The following is a 23,917-nucleotide window of genomic DNA, read 5'->3' as shown; positions in this document are numbered from 1 at the left end:
GAACAGATCAGGTCTAAACCAATCTAATAAATATTTTGGACTAGATTGGTCCAATCCAATATGTCTTGTTGGTCCGTCCAATTAATTTTAGATTGGACGGGGTCAAATTCAAAACCAGTCCATTAACACCCTTAATCACGTATAGACTCTCATCTAACAATGTTATTTTAGATTGTATTTGATATGAAGGAAAAGTTAATTGTCCAGTTTGTAAAAAGTACAAATACGAATATGTAGAATATAGATACATACAAAATATAATATTTTGCACTCTACATAATTGTATTTATATTCCTTGAGTTTATATGCAGAGTGCAAAACCTTTATTTTTGTATTATTTTGTATATGTTTATATTGTATAAATTTGTATTTATTTTCCTTCCAAACTAACCCTCAATAACAATGGTACAGTATCACTGTATCGCCATTCTGCAGGATTGGCAATACCCAAACTGAACAACTTAGGCTGGTTTGAGCCAATCAAAATAAACCACATCATCCATAAAAGCCACCGTTAGTTAGGGCAGTAATTAGCAAGGTTTTAAAGAACTAATTTGACCACCGGTTTTCGGGTTAGTGGTGCAACTGTTTGGTTCGAACGTATGACCTGTTCTAACTTAAAAATAAATAAATAATAATAATAATTAAAATAAAAAGTGATCAAAAACCGTTGTCTGCATTGTACGGGTTGACAGTTCAACTGCTTGGGTCAATGGATCGCTGACCAAATCAACAGTTTTTGGTCAAGGGCTAGGTTAAGGGTGAAACATAACCGATTGCTTGAACACTTCCTAGGCCGAAAGGTCCGACCATCTAGGTCAACGATGACTCAAGAACACTAATAATTAGATTAGATTTGGATGAGATCAACTACATCCGCATCGATTCGATCCAATTATCAAATCTGTGGAAAGTATCGATTTGGATTTAGTCCCCATCCACCATATTGTTCTCAAAATGTCAAAAAAAAAAGTTTTAAAATAATAAATTACATTTAACTTATATACATGTATAATAAGTATATAAAATATAAAGTATTAAATTTATCAATTATAAAACTTATATAATTACATAATATAAACATATAATTATATTACATATATAATAATAATAATAATTGTTATTTGGATAGGGTAAAATCTACAAGTTCTAAAATCCAAATCAAGGTTCAAAGTATCAATAAATATCAGCCCATATCGGTTGATACGTATCGTGCCGATGGTTTTCCGATATGCCCCTCTAAGGGTTGTATCAAGTTAGACACTGGTTCAGAGGATAAGACCTAAAAAAATACCAATACAGACTGATATGTCCTACCAAAATATCGGCCTGTATCGATACTTTGAACCTTGACCCAAATCACTATTAGAGTTCGTTGACAGCCCTACTTGAAGTACCCAATTGGGAGGGATGAAGTGCAGCAGCTTTTGGCTTTCTCAAAGTGGGCCCCACATGAAAATATTGAGGTGAAAATTTTGGAGAGCCCAAATGAGCTGTCGGCCTCAGCCAACCATTTGAAGGGATGCCTACTTCAACCTCTTTCAATAACGTATCTGGAGTGCTCTAAAGTAGCTAAAGCAGCTTAATTATCTGAATCTTCAGCTCACTCCCAAAGTAGCTGAACCAGAGCTTCAAAGCCACTACATCTGAAGTTGACAAACTGGACGACTTATTGCTTTACCATTTAATGGATAAAATAATTACATAATAAAATATTTAAAATTATTACTAAGGACTATATATAGAGTCCCCATAAAATCTATTACAAAACAGTTTTCATTTCAACAAGGAACATTTAAGCTGTTAACCAAAGGCCCCTTAGTCATGTGGAGTTCGGATCTACTCCTCATAGAGCACGCCTCACACCATCCTCACAGTGCATCACAGCCGTGCATTGAGAATATCTTCCCAGGAATGATAACATCATGTACAGGAGATGTTCTCAACACACGACTGCGAGGCACTGTGAGGTTGGTGTAAGGTGTGTTCTCTGAGGAGAAGAACTGATCTCATTCATGTGAGTTTAAGGTTATGTTTGAAAGTGTTTAAGTAAAAAATAAGTGCTTATTCAAATAAGCACTTATTTGCATTTGGCACCCAACTTTTTCAAGTGCTTATTTTTTAAAATAAGCACTTATTTTATATTGGGTGCTTGGTAGTCTTTTTCTCTAATAAACATTTGTGATTATTTTGTCCTTCATTTTTTCAAATTTTTAAAATATACCATTTGAAAGCACTTTTACAAAAACACTTTTATGAAAATACTTTTATAAAAATACTTTCATAAAAGTACTTTTATAAAGTTTAACTAGAGATAATTTTATAAGTGGTATTTTAAAATTCAACTAGTGACTTTCATAAAAGTACTTTTATAAAGTTTAACTATAGATAATTTTATAAGTGGTATTTTAAAATTCAACTAGTGATAATTTTAATTGGAAGAAAAAAAATTGAATAAGTACTTATTGCATAAACACCTAAAAAAAACTGAAAATTTGAGCTTAAAAAATAAACCCATATTTTTAAAATAAATACTTAGAGTTATTTTCTAAATACCAATAAGTACTTACTAGCTTAAATAAACAACTATTTTGAATAAATACTTATTATTTTTAAGAACTCCAAACATGACGTAAGATTCTGTCTTCCGTGAAAATAATGAAACAACAATTGTGACTCCATACCTTGGATATTGGGTCATATCCATGGGATTTAGTTGGGGGGCCGTTTTAGTTGGAATACGAGATATGACGAGAGTTTGTTAATTGGATGACGAAGTACCATAAAATATCAATTACCAAACAAGTAATATATTGCGACATGGACAACAACTCATCACCAACCAAACAGAAACAAAAACAGGGATATAGATAAAACAAATAGCAGAGACAAATTTAACAAGTGGATATCTGGTCTGGTGGGCCTCCAATCCAATATTAGAATAATAATTGCCATTAACATAATAACTCTCTCGATTAGTTTTTAGACTAATTAATTGCATGAAAATTTCCTGAGATGCATGAAAAGTGAGGACCGGCGGATTTGGTTTTTACTTATTACACAGTTCAGTCTCAAATTACATGATTCATGCCCGACTCTTCCACTAAAGACAGCGAGAGAAGGCTCACTTCTTACGCCATTTGCTTTACCAGCTTCTCTCTTATTAAAACTGAAGTAAGCTAATCGAGTTGGGGGTTGACCATGGCTGCTGCAGCCTGCAGGCAAGACCCACCCCTTAACATATTTACGACGACTTCAATTTCGGTCAGTGCAAGTCCGTGCTCATACTGTTCCAACAGTCTCTTCAACGTTTCTAATGCAAGAAAGACTGTAAAGGCTCTTCAAACGGACATTGCACTGACCAAGCCAATCTCTTTCTTTACAACAGGTTCTTGCTCAACTAGCCTACCCAAATGTCAACTCCTTTGGGTAGCAATCAGTTATCTCTGGAGTTTTATTCCTCTGAGTAAATTATGCTTATCAAGAATTAGGTTCAGATGCCAATACCCCATCGACGTATTTGGATTTGCTCCTCACAGCCACATCCAATCCATAAATAATAAATATAACTACGGGATATGTTCTCAATGTGCAGAGCTAGGACATGCTATGAAATCGATGTGAGACACGCTATGTGAGGAACAGATCTAAACTCCCCATGGAGTGTGGGAGCTGTCGACCTATTACTTGCTTCAGTGAATATCGTTGGGTCGATCAGTTCCATTCTATAAAGAAACAAAGTTGAGATTTTAGACTGGTTCGGAAATGGGTCTATGGGGATATAGCCTTGGGTTGACAAGGGCAAGGATGGGATCAGATTCAGTAAAGGGCATATCCAATCCAATTCGATAAGAAATCTGATTGATCCAAAACTAATAAGGATCCATCGGATTTCAATCTCAACGATTGAAATCGGCTGCCAACAGTCTTGGTTTCCATCAGAGATAGTGCACCCCCAATCACTACCTTTGTCCGACAAAAGGGTTGATCATGTCAATATGATCACCCACTCAGATGAATTCTCGGAATGTCCCAACATACTCAGGTTTTGACCCCCGCTAAGGATCTCACTAGTTGGCATATCAAAGACAGCCCAATCCGACACCTAGTGCAGTATCATAATCGAGTCTAAGGGTCAGGTGTAACTTTTCAGTTTTGCCCATCAATCTCTAAGGTACAGGGCAATACTGGAAATCTGGTTCCGTTCAAAGATTCAATTAATCCTACACTGTATGTGCCTTGGATCTCACCCTAGCGGCTGAGACAGGCCACCCAAACATTTGGCAGCACACCAGTGTTAGTCTTAGCACGATAAATCTCCCCAGACTTATCCAATGGCTGTGAACATTCTAAACTAATACGAATCTCATAAGTGTCCAGTTTAAGGGTATTACACAGAAATACACCACAGGAACATAAATCAAATATATACTTTATTCATTTACAATAAATTCATAATATACATCATTCTGATCGGAGCTAAGGGCATACAATTGTCTAACACAGATTTTTAAAATTATGCGGTTCGAATTTGAATTCAACTATCTTATGGGATATCCAACTCAAATCTAATTCAATTTGGATTATAATAATAATAAAAAACACTTGATGATATAATAAAATTAATATATGGGAAAATCTATGATGCGGGAAAGATATAGCATGGAAAGAATTTTGACCAATCAAATAATATTATATTTTATATTTTATATATTATATAAATAATATACAATATATGTAGAATATACATATAATATTATAACATCATATATAATATTTCATAACTAATGGACTGGATTGAGTCATGGTAGATCAGATTGGGTATATTCGAATTCAATCTGTTAATGATGGTGTATTACATCGTATCTTTGAGTATTTGATTCACCTATTTACAAGTTTAAGGGACCTAATTTTTTAATGAATAATATATGTAATAAATGTATATATAACTGAAATTACAAAAAAGACTAAACCGATACACCTCTACTGATTTATTAAGATCGAGGGAGGTATCTAAATCCAACTCCTACAAGATCTTATTTGGATTCAAATAATTTGATCTGATGACTTACTAGCCATATGTAGGGATGGCCATGAGCCAAGCTCTTCACGAGCTACTCGAGATTGACTCGTGAAAAGCTCGAATCGGCTCGAATTCAATCGAGCTTCGTGCCAAACTCGAGCCCAATTTACAAGCTCGATTAATAAACGAGTCGAGCTTGAGCTTTATAGAGCTTGTCTCGTGAGGCTCGCGAGCCGAGTTCGAATATGTATAATAAAATTATAGAAAATAATATATATTATAAAAATATTATAATTCTTAATTTTTAAAATATCAAATCAAAAATATTTTTTATATATAATTTTTTTTATAAAACATTTTTTCTCAAATCGAGCTCTACTCGTGAAAAGCTTGGCTCGGCTCGGTTTCAACCGAGCTTCAAGCCGAGCTCGAGCCCAATTTATAGGCTCAATTAATAAACGAGTCGAGCTTGAGCCTAATAGAGCTCGGATCGTGAGGATAAAATTATAGAAAATAATATATATAATAAAAATATTATAATTCTTAATTTTTTAAATATCAAATAACAAATATTTTTTACATATAATTTTTTATTTTTATAAAACATTTTTTTCTCAAATGAAGCTCGAACCGAGCCGAGCCGAGCTCAAACTTATGAGTTTTTTACTCGAGCCGAGCTTGAACTCAAGGTTCTAGCTCGAGCTCGAGCCTTATACTACCTTGGTGAGCCGAGCTCGAGCCTTGTACTATTTGGCTCAGCTTGGCTCGAGTCCACCCCTAGCCCTATGGGTTGATGAAGCATCGAGAGGATTAAAATAGCCTGCTTTTAAGGTGATGTTTGGCATCGTTGATGATTTCTTCAAAATCACAGCCATCTCATTGGGAGGAATTGGCGTTGAAATTTCTGTTTAATTGGTTGATTTTGGTGATTTTAAGGAAATCGGCCAAAAATTGATTTATTGAAATCAACAATTTTTGGGGATTACCATTTTTTATTTTTTTATGATTTCATGATTTATAGTTGATGTTGAATTTTTGAGGATGAGATAACATCCAGGCATTGAATAATAACTCTAATACAAAAATGATCGGCCCTAGAAAATCAGTACCAAATAATGACTCAGAATATATTTCTCAAAAGTCAGCATACATCGCACAAATGATACCAAAACAATTAGAAACATCACCTAAGACAGAAAAACTTGTAGTGAGCGAGTGTCTTGTACTTATCATTTACCATGTGAGGCTGTGAGTTAAGTTCATCGTGTGAGTGGGATTCTCTCCGCTTGATTCGTTGGATCTCCTAGAGGATAATTCTTGGAAAAATCACATGTTCGTTTATTTTTAAATACAATTAATTAATTGTCCATCAAGCACAAACACATGGAAGAGAAGAGAATTTATGCAGTAACACAACAAATAATGATATACGCGATGAATTGTTTATCTAATTTTACCTAATATTTTGTTAAGTTGATGAAAATAATGATCTGGGTCGTATGTATAAATCAATCTCTTTTACTTTATTATTTGGAAGTGAAGCCCAACCACAACTACAGCCGTCTGAAAAAAGAAAGAGAATATACTCCATGAATGAATGAAGGATGAAGCAGTTTAACCTGACGAAATGAAAGAATGAACCAAATGAAAATCATATACTTCCATTTATGTATTTGACTGAACAGTACTACTACATGATATTAATTAAGTCTGTGTTTGTTATTTCTCCCAAACCGAATTTCTGACTCACCATCTCTGTTAAGTGTGAAAGTGAAATCACCATCGCGGCGCTCGACGGACTTCGAAGCACACGTCAATGGCTGCTGAAAAATAGCAAACCCACCATTTACAGAATGAGAATTTTATTTCTGGAACTTCATAATTTCGAAGGCTGTCGATCTTGTGTTATATTGATCAGATTGCTGTTGCGACGACCTTTCTCTACTGGCAAACCACTGGACTGTCCGTCTCGCAATGGGTATCCAAAGCCGTCTCCTCCTCTCCTCTTTTTCATTGTTTCCAACGACGGATGATTCTTTGGTTCTATTCTTAAACCTGGAGAGGTTTATTATCTCCGACATTGATCTCTTCTCAGATGGATTATTCAAGGACCTCGACGTAATATTGGCTTCGGGATCCAAAGTGGAAGGAAGCTCAGATGTGTCGGACACTGAATGGCTTGTGCTAATTCTACTGATGATCTCACTCTCCAGCAATCTCTTCCTCTCCATATCCTCCTTGATTTCGATTATATGCTCAGTTTTCGGAGACCCATCTTCGAAAGTTGACGGTGCGGCCATGAATCGTTGACTATTCGGGGAGGGAGAAGAAGAGAATCGGTTGCTCGACATGAGGCTAAGCATCTCTGAATTCAAGAACATCAGGTCGGAGGAACTGACATCACTCCATCTGTTCTTGAGGACGACGTCGGAGACGATGATCTTATGCTTGAACTTATCATGCAACGGCTTACGATCATCCTCACCACCCACAACACCATCATCGGCATTTCCTCCTACTTGCAGCGGCAACTCGTTGTCCTTCTTATCACTATCTATCTTCCGCAAGCTGCTTCCGACGCTGAACCTGGACGACCCTTGATTGTCTTGCTCTATGCAGACGAAGAGCTCGACATTAGGATCCTCCATCAGCTCTGGCGGGCCTCCCAATAATCTCAAACTATTGGAATATGTGAAAAGAGTAAGGTCCTCGGGATCAACCTTGTGTCTGCACAGTGGGCAGGTCGAGTGGTTCTCGAGCCACTTGTCCACACATTTGATATGAAACGCATGTTTACACTTGGGAAGCAACCGAAGTATCTCGGTATCTTCGAATTTCGACAGACAGACAACGCATTCGAGGCCTTCCTTGAACCCCTTGAGGGATGAAAATCTGAAGATTGGAAGCGATTCGATTACGGTTTTATCGATTCCAGAGAACCTGGACCTTGTTTGAAATAGCCCTCCGTTCTGGCGGTGATCGAGGTCGTCTTCGTCGTCATCCTGATCCACTGCACTGGAATCCTCACCCTTTAGAAAGAATTTCGCGTAAGCGATAAAAAGAAACGTCAGTGAGAGCATGGCGGAGAGGATCCCAACGACGACAGCAAGGCTGGGACAGAACGCTGAGACAGCATCTGGCGGTGATGCATCCGCTCGCGTTCCGTTTTGGGCTTCGACATCGCAAAACAAGAAGAAGAAGAAGAAAAACACGATGAGCGAGCCAAATTGGTTCATGGAAAAATCCGGAATCTTATAGGCTTCCAGCGAGCATTATTCCGGCGAGGTAGAAACAGAGAAACGACACTAGAGTTTGGACAACATATAGAGCTTATATACGAGGACGTGCAAGAGAGGGGGGGGGCCTTGACTGCCGAGTGCTGACCTTGTGGAGGGGGAAACATTGGGTGCGCCTCAGCCTACAAAAATTCAATGGTCCCCTTGGATGTAAATGGTGTAGATCGAGGCAATTCCCACAAAGTGTCTAATAAGTGATCCCAAATCCCGATTCCCAACTGTAAAACCATTGGTTGTAGACCCAATGAATCAAAAGGGTTAAATATATAAAGGGAAGAAAAATATAAAATGATAATAATTGATTGATCAAAGCAACCCCATCGTAGATTACGTCATTGCATGTGTCAACCAAATTACGCCCGATCTTGCTACCTACAACCTGCTCCCACATCCCTAACTACAGAACACTATCACCTTGTATTGGGAACATCTCCAATGCAACCTCACACCGTCCTCACATGTGCTGTGCTGATGATGCAGCTGTATTATTTAAAGTGGCATTTGGGGTCCAGTATGGTGTATGGATGTAATAGTAAGCATATTCTTATCGGATCTAACTGCATCCGCATCTATATCTGTTTCTACATCCAATTATAAAACTTTTATGTTAATATTCTTATCTAATTTTGAAATATATATCCACATTCATATCTATTTATTATGTTGGATTGTGTTTAATTCGCAATTATTTTATTAGGTTTAAAATACTTGCAAAATTAAAAAAGTTTTAAGAAAACTTAATTATTTATAATTTATATATGTGTAATTAATATAAATATATAAATATTAAATATTAAATATATTAATTATAAATTTTATATATACTGCATATATACATAAAATAATAATTTTAATTAGATCGGATGGGATTAAATTTGCATCTCATCTGATTATTAATTGGGTGTAAGTTTTAACATCCAAACTTGAGATAATCGGATTTAGAGTGAAATCAGTATCAAACTTTTGAAGTCCATTAACAGCCCTATGATTGAGTCAGGTCAATTCAAAAACTACCAACCAAACTAGACCCAAGCTTGAAGTAGGTGTGCATCGCAGCATCGCAACACCTAAGGATGGACATGAATCAATCTATTCATAAGCCATTTAAGATCAGCTCGTGAAAAAAACTTGGTCTAAATTGAACTTTGAATTGAGTTTGAGCCCCATATGTATCATCTCAATACTATGACAACGGTGGAACATCAATCAATGGAATCTAAAATGAAAAGCGAAGAAGACAGAAGAGGACGACAGCAAATCAGCACTATATTGACCCAACTTTTTGTGACGGGATCTGTTTCTCACAAATGGGGCGCCTCACAGGCACATCTACCATCAGAAACATTTCCCGTGAATAATAACCAATAAGTACCGGAAAGTATAGGAGATGTGTGTGTGTGTGAGGTGCCTGTGAGGCGCCCCTTTTGTGAGGAGCAGATCCAGTCTCCAACCTTTATTTCGCTAATCCGTGAGTGACCTATTCTTTTTATTTGTCTCCATCGACTAGAGTTTTGTTTCTTTTGAAATTGTGACGTAGGGATTCTTAATATTAATGTGGATTCATTCAATGAGTGGTCCTACCTGTGGGCCTACAAAAATAAAGCCCATAAGAGATCGATGTCTGCCTCCGTGGTAATGTTTAATTATTATAAATTTATAATACGTAAAACAAATAATTGCAGACATGACTTTTAAATGTGCTCATATAATCCAAATTCAGCATATTTAATTCTTTTTTCGGCTTTATTTATGTATGATGAATTCATTTTTTTTCTTTTTTTCCTTTTTTAGGACAAATTAAATGGAAATATTTAAATTATAAATCAAATTGGGATGTTCATGTCAAGCACAGCGATGAGAAAATTGAGAGAGAATTTTATAATTAAAAATAAAAGGTTAAAGCTTTCCATCACACCATCTTATGTAAAAACTTATTAGGCTTGAAGCATGGATAATCATAGACCCACTTATATCTTGTACTAGAATTTAATTAATTATAATAGGAGCGGCGAGGATGAAATAGTAGACCATTTGATCAAATATATTCCAATTTTATGTAAAAAAATGTTCAACATAAAAACATAAGGCCTCATTGGTTTTGACTTAGATAGGTACGTGAGTTTACTTGGGCAAGCATTTCCTACATAAAACTTACCTGAATAAAATAGATTCCAACGTTCTTGTGCTACAAATTACTCAGATAAAAGGAGGTAAAAGGGAGGAGTCATTATTTTTGCGCAGATAAGTTGATTACCCACCTTCCAAGTCAATTACCCAAATAATTGATACAGGGATTGTGACCAATTTACCCCCATTAAATTCTGGCAAACGAACAGGGCGTAAACTATTAGGCAAGGTCCATGAATATGTTATCAATCTCTAACAAGTTCTAAAGGAATAGACATGCCATCTCCATCTTCATATCTCTTCTTGCAAAACTACAACCACTCAAAAAAAGAAAGAAAGAAAGAAAAAGAAAACTCAAGAAAGAGAAATTTGATGGGTTCAAAAGATTTCCAAAAATAAAAATGTTAAATATTTACATCAATTCTAGTGCATGGCAGCAGGGCTAAAGTCTATTCCATCACCATCGCTATTTTTGTTTTCGAAAGCCATCACCATCCATCATATATTGATAATTGGTTATATAGGAAGGAGCATTTAATAAGAAAGAGTGGGGCGATAGATTTTCGTGGGACAAAAGAAATTCACGAGTTCAACTTCAACCTCTGCCACGTTGCAAATTTGCAGCAAGGGAGTCGGTTCTCACGGTCTCACCCCATATTCATTTCTTTTCAGAGAATAAAACCAGTGGCTGATGACAACTACTACCAGAGTAACCTCAGCAAAACTCCACAGCCAGAGTTGGAACAGTGGTTATATATGCATGCCATTGATATAGACAAGGGAATTATCGGAATCAATTCATCAGTTAGACGGTTTGGAAGGCCATATTTGCCTTTTTTTTTTCACGGTTTGTGAAAAGTTTGGTTCGGCTCGGTTTCAATCGAGTTTGAGCTCGAATTCGAGTCTAATTCATTGGCTCAATTATTAAACGAGTTGAACTCGATCCTATTAAAACTCGGCTCATGAGGTTCGTGAGTCGACTCGAATATATATTTGATATTTAATATATATAAAATATATATAATAAAATTATAAAAAGTAATATATATAATAAAAATATTATAATTATAAATTATTATAAATTTTTATTTTTTAAATATCAAATAAAAAATATTTTTATATACAACTTTTTTTATAAAATATTTTTTTTCAAAATCGAGCTCGAACCTAATACTATTTGACTCGGCTCGACTCGAATCTACCCCTAATTGTGAATCATTTATAGGCTTAAGCTTAATATCAATTATTTTCTTTTTAAAACTCCAACTTTATTCCAAGTGGAGCCATTATCAAAGGGAAATTAAATAATATAGAGGACGATATAGCCCGTCTTGTCCCAAAACCCAGTAAAAAAGCCCATTTTCAATAGTTTGAGATCATTGGATTCTCATTGTGGCAATTTTAAGTCTTTCTTGATCTGTTTCTCATAGAGCGCTCCTCACACTGGCCTTACAGCTACATCCGACCATATGTTAGGAATATTTCCCCATGAATAATAAATACAAACACGAGCACGGGAGATATTCCCAATGTGTAGCTAGGACATGCTGCGAGGAGTGTGTGAGGAGCAGATCCGAACTCCATAATTGTCAAATTCGCTTTGTTCATTTTGAGGATCAAACTCCTTGATTTTATCAATACTGCTAAATGAATAACTTGGAATGATAGTATTACCTAATAGAGGCATGGAGAAATGATCATTGAAAAATGAAATGTCTTGTGAAGAAATATGAATGAATGCGTCATTTATTTACTTTTTAAAGTTAAAAATTTTTAAAAGAATCAGGAAAATATATTTTTTTGTAAAGGAGAATCCATTTGACGCAAACAATTGTGAAGTGCACGTTATATTAAATTTTAAAATATAAAAGAGAAAAAAAAAAGCAAAAAATAAATAAATAAATGATATACTTGAAAGGAGAGGGCCCTGACGTGATATACCTTTCTTCATATATACAATATAGATGGTGAAGGGCTGAAGCTATCAATTTGATGCACATGTCTTATTAGGCTATAATATTAAAATAAGCTGATAGGCTGAGGTCATCTTGTTTGGCAAAAGACAATAGACACATAACCAAAACAGGTAGTTAAAGACTGATTTATATTCCATTTTTCACATATGTTGTTATTTATTTTTAAATTAAGTTATTAAGATCTTAGTTGTCTTTGATGAATTACTCTCCCAGATAAGATCTTGTTTAATCATTTTTCTTGATATTCAATGTCTATAAAAAATTAAAAATCAATCAAATAAAATACATTGGCGTGCAATTTGAGTGGAATAGAGTTGAGATTTTGTTAAATTTTGAATGAAATGAAAATCAAAACCCGAGCCCAAAGGCCAAAGCAGTGTAAAATATTATTGATGAGTGTTCTCTCATAGTCTCAAAGCTACGCGGTGAATTATATATATATATATGTGTGTGTGCTGTAGTAGATATCACTGGACTCGATATAATGTTCAATACTAAAAACAATGGGGAAATTATTTTAAATTGATTAATTTATCAAGTCAAAAGAGGAGAAAGCGAGAAAGATGCAATGCAATGAGGTAAATTGACATTATTGTGTTCAATTGCATTTGGTTTTGATTTTTGAAGCAATGTTAGTTCATACTTGAAATAATTAAAATTATATGTAGTGCCACCGTCAGCATTATTTTGTCACGATGATATTGAACAAGTCAGCCATCCTTATTTCGAGGAAGCAGTTACCCAGCCACCTAAGTATATTAATATTAAATGTCTAAATCTATACCTGTTACATGAATGATATAGAGGAAAGAGAGAGCCCAAGATTCCTCTTGCTCAATGCTTTCGTATACCATACATGTGGGTTTTTTTTTTTATTAATTAAATTTATTAAAGATATAAAAAGTTAAAATAAAATTCTTTTTTAAGTTTATCTTTAATTAATAAAATCCATCATTGTTCTCTTTAATAGGATAATTCCTAACTCTCTCTCTCTCTCCCTAGGTGCTAAATGAACCAAAACTTTTAATTATGAAAATACCTGAACCGAATTAATCGATTAACCGGTTCGGCTGCAGTTTTTTGGTTTTTTTGTTGTGATTTTTATGCAAATAGAAAAAAAAAATCATCTTTCCCTAAATTAAGGAAAACAACCAATTAATATTTCACCACCACCAAAACAAAGATCTGCAATAACATTTGTGTTATTGAACACATTAATATTCAATATTCACAACTCTGATAAACCAAGCACACATTAATCTTCAATACTCACAACTTTGATAAACCAAGCATGTACACATTAATCCTCAATACTCACAACTCTGAAAAAATCAAATCTCTGGAAAAAAAAAAAAAAACCAACAACAAGCCAATCGGTTCAATTTCCCAGATTTCTCACTTTGGATATTGTCGGTTTCAGTTTGGAATTTTGGTTTTTTAGATTTTTATGAATACTCCTACCCCCAAGTAGTCAATGTTTGTAGCATCTTCACTAACCCATTAAATTTCTCTTATCTATATGTATACTATATAAAAGTGTGAATGAAATGCAAAACTTTTTTTTTATTAAAATAACCCTCTACTTCTTTGTTTGAGAAAGGGTATAAATTAAAAGTCATTTTATTACAACTTTAGTGTCAGCTTTAATGACTACTAAAATACTCATAATTCTGTATGTAATTTATCTCTAATGGTAAGGGTTGAAAATGTAACTTTAATTATTACTTACCACCTCATTTAATCCCCTATCATTAAGTCTTATACTTAAATTATTAACTCACATTTTCTAGACTAAATTTACCCTCTACTCCTTTGTTTGAAAAATGGTATAAAAACCATTTTGTTATAGCTTTAATGGCTATTAATATGCTAATAATTGTGTAATTAGTCCATCTCTAATGATAAGAGTTGAAAATGTAACTTCAATTATGATATTTCTATTATTCAAATTAAAAAATAAGTGTAATAATCAAGAATTATTTTTATTGATAATGAAAATGAAATACATAATTTAGAATTGACCAAAAATGAAATATTAAAAATAATAAACAATAATTTAAGTTTTGGGTTAAACGTGTTAACCTTTAATATCATAAAAATTAATAAAATATAAAAATACATTAATTTTGTAAAAAAAGCATTCATGCACATGTATTATATCATATATTTATCATATTAAACAAAAAGTAAGTGTGATATACCAAAATTATTTTTGCACACAAAAATATAAAATATATATATATATATATATAGAAAAAAATTGAACACATCTATAATTCTATATTTACATTATTATTAAAAATATTGATAAGATTTTGGAACTTTCTTTTGACAAAAATATTCATTTTTTAATTTAATCACTATTTAATTATAAGGTTTAAATTGTAAATTGAACTACTACTTTTCACTTCATTCAATTACCTCTATTTAAATCTTACATTTTTTTTTATAAATGAACAAAACAAAAAGATACACCAAAATGATAAAACACTACAAAAAGAATAGTTTAGCCAAGCAAGTAGGCATGTTAATGATACTTAAAACTTTACAACTCAATTTGATTATCACATATATTGGATGAGATGTTTAGGTAATTAGATTTGGATTTTGCAATTTGCATCCGATTAATAATAAAAAATAAAAAAATACATAAAATTTATAAAAGAAAGTTTGGATATATTATTACTACCATTATCATCATCTAGAATTACCACGGGCAAAGCACGTGCGCACATACTATTATTTTTTAGGTCTTAACCACTTTTAGGTCTCTCCTACAAAGTAAAAACAAAATTTGAATCGGGTTAAAGGCCACTTGGTATCAACCCAAAACATTGACCACCCTAACTTCAAGCCAAATTGATGTCAAAACCCAAATTTATCAACCAAAATTTCATTTAACCCTATCCATTAATTGTATATGGGTTTACTTACTAATATTATAATAAAATACTTTGGTTGGTATTCTGTTGAAACATTCTGCTCATTCACCTCTTATATTTTCAGAAAACCAAGTGATCTACAACAAACACAGAATATTTTGTGCTTTTAATATCAACTGCCAACTATTACCAGTTGGAGTTTTCGTTCCTCAGTCCCAGATTAGTTGAATGATGTAAGAAAGAAACTTCCATTGAGAAGACTCCAACCATTATCCCTGTGTTCATTTAAGCTCAGTGCTCATGAATCGTCCTCAGAAATTTAAGTCAAAATTCCTCCACCCAGATGTCAAATTGGCCATGTTCTATAGTTTCAGTATTTCTAAATGACAACAAGCCAACCATTCATGTGCATATGATCAACACTCTGAAGACATACTAGATGTGCCCAGACACGGCTGTTGGGTTTCAGTCTTTCAGAGATTTCCAAACATCACATGTCAACTTGATAATATTCTTTAATTTCTGGTCACCCAATTCTTCGTATATATGTAGTTTGTCATCTTTTCTTTTTTCTGATTTTCCTTGGATGGCAAGGACTCTTATATCTAATTAAAGAGTAGAGATTTCGTATCAATTCTAATCTTCTATTATATTTCAGATGCAGGAGCATTGATATCAACTATGAAAGATCAACATCTGAAAATAGGGGTTCGGAATTGGGATATTACAACTCCCAACTGTTTGGTTGGGTAAAATCAAAATTTCATTCCCATTTTTGATGAAATGGTGTTCTTCATTTGAAGGAATGATCATTCTCTCCCCCTCTCCTAGGAATGAGAATTCACTCCATCCGTTTATGTTTTTGATTCCAATTCTAATATAAATCAAATAGGTGAAAAGAATAGACCATTCTGATTTCAAATCCAAGGGATTCTGATTCTGCTTCTAACTGTAAATCGAACATATCCTAATATTAATCTATCAAATTCTAACCCGACAATGTCTTAGCTTCTAATTAAATATTTTAACTTGATCTATGAAACAAGAATAGTAGTAGGTTTATGGCTTCCGACTTTCTGACTTTGGAAACCATGGCTGGAATCAAAATTTAAAAAGCAATAATTAAAAGTTAATATGATTTAATTGTAGCATCAACTATCAGCGCTTTGGACAAGAACTTTCCTTTTTCTGTATTCATGGGGCGAATCCTTAGTCTTGTCCTTATATTAAAAATTGGGTCAGTAAGTCAGTGGCCTCCACGTGCAAGAGCTATCACCTTGCATTTACTTCATTTTCCTATTTTAGGGGTCAAGTCATATACTTCCTTAGAAGGCTTCTATGGTCAAAAATGTAGGAATATGTAGTCGGTGCATGCACCTTCCAGCCAATCCTCAATCTGAGAGCCCATTGTCTAGACTCACGTGCTCTCTTCTCCCTCCAGAATATATGTAGGGGTGAGCATACTTCGCTTAAAACCGAATAACCAAACCGAAACTTTGGGTTCGGTGCTTTTAGGTTGGTTAATTTGAGTACAGTTCAGTTCGGTTATAAACATCGATTTCTTAGAAGTTTGGTTTCGGTTTCAATTATTGTATTTAGCAGTTAATTTAATAAAAAAAATCAAACTTTTATACGTAAATTAGTGATTTCCTAAATCTTAATAAAATGGGCGCACTAGGGTATTCAAAAAAATGCAAATCCCCTTCCACTTCGTCAGTTTGTCTTCCTCTCTTCCCAGTTCAGCTGTCAAACTGAGAATTAATTAAAATTTTGATATTAATAATTTTCTAAATTTTTAATTATTTCCTCATATCATAGAAATTATGAAGCAATGAATACTGATAACGATTCTTTGTAATTTGATATTTATGTTCAATTTTTTGAAGTTATAACAGGTCTTTATAAATGACCCACCTATTTGAAGTTCAATTTAATCGAAACAATCGAACTAATAAAAAAAAAAACAAAACAAAATTTGGTTCGATTTGTTCGGTTTAACCAAGTTTTGGTTTTCATTCGATTTCCAATTATATTAGTTTGGTTTTGGAAATTTCAGTTTTAAACCAAACAAACCGTTTCTTCACCCCTAAATATACCCCCCACATCAAAATTTTACATGGTCTAAAATGTTTAAATTTAGAAATAAGTCGCGTTACCTAGGGGTGAATGGGTGATCACTTTCAGCCTCAAAATTCTGGGTTTGGGCTTAGGTTTTGTGCATAGCCCAATCTGGACTAAACTCGTATTAGGCATTGTAAATTTTTGGGCTCAATACTTCACACCCAACCCAGTTTACATATATTTTATACATATTAATATATATTATTTTATGTTATATTGTATATTTTATATATAAATATTATAATATCAAACCTATAATTCATATTATATGTAATATTTTATATTTATATCATGTATAAAATAGATTTTATATATATAATATTTTATATATTACATAGACTCGAAATCAGGCCCAAACCTATGCCCAAGTCTATAGCTAAGCCCAGCTTGGCCCTTGATCACCATGTTCGTACCATAAGATTATAAATTGCAGGAGCATAGTTTGTAATTTATATTTGCAAGGCTTTTATTAGGAAGAAAATTGAGAAAATTTTGGCTATCACCATTTTTGGTCTTTCCCTAGGGCTAGGGATAGAAGGCTAGGGGTAGAGCATCCTTCCTTCTAGGGAAACCTTCCCTACCTTTCTCTTTTCTTTCAAACCAAACAAAGCTCCAATGATAGTCAGAAAACTAAAACGTTTAATATATACAAAAGCAGTGTAACCTAAAGATTAAAATTCAAAAAATTGATTTGCTCGGCAAGCTGAACTACCCAAGTGCTTACTAATAATAACATAGGCCCCATTTGGTGCGTATTTCAATGTGGGCTGTCGGCTATCTAGAAGCCCGGTAGTACACATTTTCGTATTCTTCCGTTTGATTGGGGAATGATCTAGCCGCCAAAAGACTGTACCCAAAAAAGACACAAAAAGCTCGACTCAAGCTTATTTCGGGAAGCTAGAATTGGAGTTTCTCGCCTTTTTTCCTCAACTTTGCGCAGAAATATGTGCTTTCAGCCAAACTGTCTATGGCTTCCAAGATTTTGATAACATTTTTAAGGTTATTACATAATTTCTTTATTCAATCTATTTTATTTGCTTTAAAATGATATTTAAAATATGATTTATTTATTATTTAAAATTAGTTATTTACAATATTATTTATCTATTTAAATAATATCATTATTTAGTTACTTATTTGTTGAATTTCATAATCCATAAATTTATAAGTTATACTATTATTACATAATTTTGTAAAATATAAAATTATTATTAATTCAAATATTATGAAATATATTATAACAATTTCCCACTTTTAATAAAATTTTTAAGTTTATTACATAATTTCGTTATTTTATCTATTTAAAATTTAGTTATGTTAAACATTTTATTATTAAAAATATTTAGTTATTTAAATATTTAAATAAAATGTAAAATATTTAAAAAGTTTTCATTATTTAAATTTATTTATTTTAGAGCAATTACATTATATTAAATATTTTGTTATATAATATTTATCTATTTTAATATTTTGTTATTTATTTATTGAAATTTTTAAATAATATTTTTTTATTTTAAATTTTTATTATTTGAATAGTATTTAAATTTAATAATTTATAAAAATTATAATTTATATTGTTAGTACATAATTTCATTTTGAATTTCTTAAAAGTATAAAATTATTAATAATATGAATATTATTAAATCTAGGGAAAGTTCCCAATAGGTACCTTGTACTTTAGGCCAAGTGCCGATTTAGTACCCGAACTTTAAAATGCGACAATCTAGTACCCAAAATTTCAGTTTGCAACAATCTAGTATCTATTGTTAATGGACCGTCAGTTATGTATACCATGTGACTTCAAATGAGATTTAAGACTTTTAAAATATCAAAATTACCCTTATACACTGTTTATCATCTTCTTTCTCAATAAAATAAAAGAAAGGTAAACGGTTACTTCAAGCTCTATCAAACCTCCACGCACTGTACAGCAAGCATTTTCTACTGGGTTCTTTAATCTGACGTATACCAACCTACCAAGAAAATCCAAGGACAACCCTAGTTTCAACGCGTTGATCGAGCATGTTGGACTGGTTGAAGGTGGAGGATTTTTCGTCCTCCGAAGAGGACCCGTCACAGCCTTTTAAAGAAATGTTTTCGTCGTCTCTCTCTAATAAATGGACATCACAGCCCACATTCATTCTACTGCCATCTCCTTCTCGCTTTTGCGAGTTGGGACACGACAGATCAGAAAGAAAATGGCGGAGGACATTGGGAAGGGAGATGATCAAATTGTAAAAGGAGAGGAGTTTGAGAAAAAAACAGAGAAGAAGATCGGTAGCTGAAATTTGTTCGGCAATAAATACGAAAATGCCGCAGATTTATACGAAAAAGCTGCGACGTTCTACAAATTGGCTAAATCATGTAATCATTCCATCCCTCATATGAGTATCTTGTCATTTATTGTGTTTCACGATTACGGTTCCAATACGATTCAAGTGACTGACAATTTTCTTTTTCATGGCATCATCCTTCGTTTTAGCGACTTTGTTTAAGTTTTATTGATTCCTGTTTTGTTGGTAACTATTTCTGGGAAAGTGCATAATTGATTATCGAATTTTATGTTATTTGACCAATTTCTGATGGATGAAAATGAACCATCTCAATTAGGCAATAAGACCACCACCATTGCTGCCTCCTGAAGGAGGGTTACCGGTGTAAGGCGGGTATATGGATTAAGGAAACACCCGTCTGTAATACATCAGTGGAGTTTTCGGATGCCTGAAAGAGAAGAAGAAGAACGAGAAGATAAAGAAGAAAGAATAGAAATGTTCGAAAACGAGAATGACCACAAAATAAGAGAAGAATTACCTGTAATGCTGTTAAACCCTTGAAATATTGGGTTGAACACAGAGCCCTTAATAAATGGATTGCTGAGCAAAATAACCGAAAGAACAAAGAGCGAAATCCCTGGTTTTTCCGTTGAAGAGAAGAGGTGAGACGATGAACAGGCACTCTGGTTTTACTGGATGGTTGATAAAGAAAATTAGATGACACTTGAAGGGCATTTTTGTCTTTTTGCATGCCACTTGACGACATCGGCTCGTCACAAAATGAAAGTCTGGTACTAGATTGTTACATTTTAAAGTTCAGGTGCTAAATTGGTACTTGGCCTAAAGTATAGGGTACCTATTGAGAATTTTTCCTTAAATCTATAGTGATTTTTTGTATTTTTAATAAATATTTTAAAATTATTACATAATTTCATTATAATTTTTAAATATTTCTTAAATTTTTTTAATTCAAACTTTCTTTTGATAGATATAGATAAAAAGTGGGGGATAAGATAAATAGGAATTAGAGATAATTTAAGAAAGAAACTCACTTGGAGATAAATATGAATTATAGATAATTTAGGAGAAAATGGGGAATAACTGTGCCATTTAGATAAATTAAATTAGATTCTGGTAGAGAGAAATTTTAGGAATGGTTTTAGGAAGAGATGTCTAAAGGGATAAAAGTGGAGGAAATAAGGATGGTTGAGATGTCAAAATGAGAAAGGGAGAAGAGATTGATGAGGTGGCTTCATGAGGGAGCAAGAAAGGCTAAAATGAAGAGGGGCTAGAGTTCTCAGTCATGATAAAGGAGAAAGCTTAGGCTTTGATTGTGGCATGTATTACTTAATATGTATATATTAATATAGATAACACAAATCCCTTAGCAAATTAAACAGACTTAGGTTATGATTTATCAATTTATCTACCTAGGATTAATGCTTATGGTCTGAACCCATATAGAAAATTGGGTTTTAAAAGATTGAGATAAATATAATATATATTAGCCAAAGTAGGGGTGTCAACGGACTGGTTTTGGATTGGACCCCTTCCAAACCAAAATCAATTTGGATGGATTGAAAGAACCAAAAAGATATATTGAATTGGACCGGTCTGGAATGGTCCAAAGTATTTATTGAATTGCATTGGACCTGGTCCATCTATAATGAATTTATATTGGATTGGGTTGGATTTAGACAATATCTGGTCCATTGATAGAAGATAAGAATATAAACATCAATGGACTAAGTTTAGGTTAAAATCAATCTAAATTAAAATATTTTTGAACAAATTGGATCGGTCCAAAATATTTATTAGATTGGATTGGACTTGGCCCATTTGTAATGAATTCACATTGGACTGAATCGGATTGGACCAAATCCAATCCAATTGACACCCCTAATTGTCAACATAAATGAGAGCTCTTATTGGTAAATGATTACATGCCCAAAGGTTTCAAATAATCAAAGGAGTAGCCTCTAGGCTATTTTATCGGCATGAAGAATGGGAGCAGGTGGTTGTTCACAAAGATGTCAAATCCAAATGTCAATTAAGTCTGGGCTATTTTATCTACCCACCTTTGTTGTTCCTTTGGATCGGGTGATGTATTTCACGACATTTCCTTCCTTTTGATACAATGTTTTCAAAACCGGATTGGAGTGGAAAAATCGGGAACCGGATCATCTCATCAGTTTTGTTTTTCCTCGTAACCTCTTTTTAGTCAAAACCGTTGATTTGGTCAGTAAACCACTGACCCAAGCAGTTGAATCAGCAAACTATCAATCCAAATAATGGTTTTGATCATTTTTTTAATTTTTTGTCAGAAAGAATCATCCGTTCAGACTAGAAGGTTGGACCATCCATTTGGATATGTGAACAACCATTTGCATTATTGCGTGAACAACATATGTAAAGTCCAGGTGGTGACAACCACTGTTTTCAAAACTACACCGGACCGGAAAAATTGGGAACCGGTTACCTAACTGGTTCTATTTTCCTCCAAAACTGCTTTTCCCTCAAAACTGATGATTTTGGTTAGCAAACTGCTGAACCAGTCGGATAATCGTTCGAACGGTTTTGACCGTTTTCCAAATTTTTATTTTTTATTTTTATTTTTTGTCAAAACAGGCCAATTATTCGGATTGAACGGTCTAATCGTTCTAACCAATAGAATGGTAGAAAACTGAAACACTTTGTTTCCCCCAATGCCCCATCATTTTTTGAATCCAAATGTTGATGTGGCACACTTTAATGGGTAATATGAAGTTGAGAGTAAAAAACATTTAAAATGAAACCCAACCAAACAACAAAAACAAAAAACATTTAAAGTGAAAAAAAGAATAAATAAATGTTTAAAGCAAAAAAGTACAAATAAACGATCCATCCATACGTGCCCACAAATTAGTATGTATTTGGAACCGTGGGCGTTTTTTCCATTTAATGTTTGTACTTTATTTGCTTGCAAAACCGATAAAGGTAATGATTACAATAGTTTATGACAACTTGGTGCCACTAGACACCACATTAGCATTACAACGAAAAACACCTAATAGTTGGGGGAATCTTCTAAAAATAATTTCCCAAAGCGGTAGGCATGCACAAAAACCAAAGTCACATTTTTCTATTTTCGATGCGGACGGAAGGGCATGAGAGGGGAATTGCTGAAATGGCGCCTATGTGGTAGGTTGCCATCGTTTATTGAATAAACGCCCATGGTTCCAAACACCCTCTTAGTCTTAGTCAAGTACTCTAGACTGTGTGGAACACACACACACTCTCTATGTTATAACGCTTTTAGGGCTGAAAACGAGTTCACAACCATTAACCTGCCAATAAAAAATGACCACGTCATCAACTTAAAATATGATTAATGTTAATGGGATTCTATCGTTAGGTGAAGCAATTTGGTTGAACCAGACACAAAAGGACAAAACCAAATTTTTGAATCATTTTGGGATTTTCGAACTCCCTCCCATGTTCTTCTCTCCTCTGCCGAGCCCTAATCCAGAAGCTTCCGACTGGTGCTCTCATTGCACACCGACGTCCATGAACGTGACATCCACCGGCGACGGTAAGAAATCAATAAGAAGTTATCAATCAACGTCAATCGGTTCCATTACCGAAGTGTAAAACTCAAGCTTGCCAATGAAATTCTAATGAAACAACGACATTGCGGCATCTCTACGTAGGGGTGTCCACGGTTCGGTTAACCGAAGCATGGGCAATTTTTGTAAACCGAACCAGTACCACTAGTTAACCAGTCTGTCAGTTTCAATTTTTGACTGGTTCGGTTATTTGGTTTTTCAGTTTTTTATATTTAATATATATTTTATAGATATATAATATTATATTATAAATATAAATGATATATAATATATTATAAATATTATAAAAATATATTATATATTTATAAATAGATTATTATAAATACAATATATATATTTATATATGTATATATAATGAATATATATTTATATATAATATATAGAAAATATGTGACATGTATTAAAAATATATATAAAATATACATACAAATATATATACTGGTCGGTTCGACTAATCTCCGGTTTTTTTATAAATTAACCAAGAACTGAACTAATTCTTCAATTTTTTAAAAATACCAAACCGAAATTGAACCGATTGGTTGATTAACGACATTTTCCTATTCGATTCGGTTCACTTTTTGGGTTCATCGTTGTCCGTCGTCTCCCTCTCTCTC

The 23,917-nt window shown here is 33.5% G+C and overlaps 1 pseudogene across 1 annotated transcript; it reads right to left on the bottom strand.

Annotated features, from left to right (window-relative positions):
- Positions 1–6,659: 6,659 nt before the first annotated feature.
- On the bottom strand, positions 6,660–8,451 carry LOC148869085 (E3 ubiquitin-protein ligase ATL42 pseudogene; annotated as a pseudogene). Its single transcript, XR_016106568.1, has one exon. The product of XR_016106568.1 is annotated as an E3 ubiquitin-protein ligase ATL42 pseudogene (transcript).
- Between the last annotated feature and the right edge of the window lie 15,466 nt (positions 8,452–23,917).

The sequence above is a fragment of the Nelumbo lutea genome, chromosome 2 (genome assembly GCF_056320005.1).
Source record: "Nelumbo lutea isolate HS-2025 chromosome 2, American lotus-T2T, whole genome shotgun sequence".
In the NCBI taxonomy this organism is placed as follows: Eukaryota; Viridiplantae; Streptophyta; class Magnoliopsida; order Proteales; family Nelumbonaceae; genus Nelumbo; species Nelumbo lutea.
This window is presented reverse-complemented; position numbering and strand designations above follow the sequence as displayed.